Source organism: Formica exsecta, unplaced genomic scaffold (genome assembly GCF_003651465.1).
Source record: "Formica exsecta isolate Colony F162 unplaced genomic scaffold, ASM365146v1 scaffold423, whole genome shotgun sequence".
Lineage (NCBI taxonomy): Eukaryota > Metazoa > Arthropoda > Insecta > Hymenoptera > Formicidae > Formica > Formica exsecta.
The window spans coordinates 850,292-851,972 of NW_021851472.1; the positions used below are offsets into that span (position 1 = coordinate 850,292).

The window sequence follows — 1,681 nt, forward strand, 5'->3', positions numbered from 1 at the left end:
TTTTTTTTTCCAATTGAAAGAAGCCGCGGTCGCGTTAACTTAGCGTGCGATTAAATCGCCGCCTGCTACTAATCCTCTCGTTTGCACCAGGAAAAGTTATCTCGACTTTGTCGCGACACGTGACACACGCCATGCAATATTACGTGATTCTGCGCCCGGTTATAATCTGCGTCCTGTCTCTTGCTGAATTCATGCTTCTCGACGACGACGACGACGACGTCCGACATAAGGTATCCTCTCGAAGCTCATTCGAATCGCCGATTCGTAGAATCGTCTTCTACTACGACATTCGTCTCGACGCTTCTTCGTTCCTTCCCTGGGACGATGGTGCGATCCAATTTTGTCGGTGACAGCGTACAACGTTTTTGAACATGGCACCAGAATTCTTCCTCTCTTCGATCTTAGTCCTTCGGAAACGATCGTCCGTCTGTAAGGACAGAAAAATTAAGAAATCTCGCGATCCTCACGTATTCTCTCTCTAACGTGAATTTTATTTCCTTCGTCAAATTTTTCGAATATATCGATTTTAATATTTTCACTGAAGACATTTTTCTTGTATATTTAATAATCGTTTTTGATATGATTTATAATTTTATAATTTTTATTATCAATTGTTATAAAATATTCTTATGATTTTTTTCTTGGGTTAAATTTATCTTTTTACACTGCGGAAATTAGGTCACGATTTATCGGAAAAGATATGACATGTCACTCGATGATATTGATTAGTAACGTTTTTCTTCCTTTCTTTCAAGGTGATAAGTACTATGTTACTTTATCACGCTCGATCGTACAGAAACGACGAACCGTTGAAAGTGTCGCACGATATTACTGCGCTAAATGACAGCGTCGCAATATCCGATGATGATAATCCGCGATCTGCCACTCAGCTACTCTCCCACTATGTATCGTTGCGTGACTAATCGTGCCTACATTCTTGCGTTATCAAAATGCTCTCGCTCGATATGACGTGGTTCTGTTTATCGTACAAACATGTCAACTGCCGTTACTGTAAACTTTTCGTGTTGGCGTTCCGCGAACGCGCTTGTCGGTTATTCACGATCGTTTCGTAACGTAACGAGAGGGAGTAGTCTTATTTGCTGATTCTTTAACTCCAAACTTGACAAGTTAAAGAAGCGAATTTAAATTTATGTTCAAAGAAGAATAACACAAGTGAGACGAAAGATTTTAAAATTTACATTATTTTTTGAGATGCATTAAAATAAATTAGATGATAATTCTGATAAAATAAATTGAAAAAAAAAAATATAATTTATAAATCTTAAAAATTTAAAAACATATTTTAACACTTGTTCTTAAATAAGAAATTATAAGTCAGTATATAGTGAGAGAGAGTCGAAGACTTTCTGTATTTTAAACTACTTTATCAAGTTCAGAGTTTATCGTCAAATATTAATGTTTGCTTAATTTAATCTTTGCATTGCAATGATAACAGATATAATATTATTTCATCTCGTAGTCTTGAATACAAAGCGACATTTCCATCAGCAAATACTATTTATAACTTAGGAAACTGCTGTCGTATAGATGGCCAATGAAATGTATCTTTGATATCTTCGTTTTTCGTTGAGGTAAAGTTTGGTCTATTCGGATAGTAACAAAAAAGTGAAATGGCACATGATAGAAGCGGGGCAGGATCGATAGACGTGAAAAGAGCGTC

General features: G+C 36.3%; 1 protein-coding gene and 1 long non-coding RNA gene across 2 annotated transcripts in view; one reads left to right on the forward strand and one right to left on the reverse strand.

Moving 5' to 3' along the window:
- LOC115240302 (E3 ubiquitin-protein ligase MYCBP2) overlaps positions 1–1,681 on the forward strand; it is a 208,337-nt gene that overhangs the window by 23,532 nt on the left and 183,124 nt on the right. The gene's annotated exons all lie outside the window — the stretch shown is intronic.
- The window catches only part of LOC115240303, a 6,947-nt gene continuing 5,266 nt past the window's right edge, over positions 1–1,681 (reverse strand). The window contains exon 2 of the long non-coding RNA XR_003884763.1: positions 1–427. This is a non-coding gene — a long non-coding RNA (uncharacterized LOC115240303). The remainder of the gene's footprint in view (positions 428–1,681) is intronic.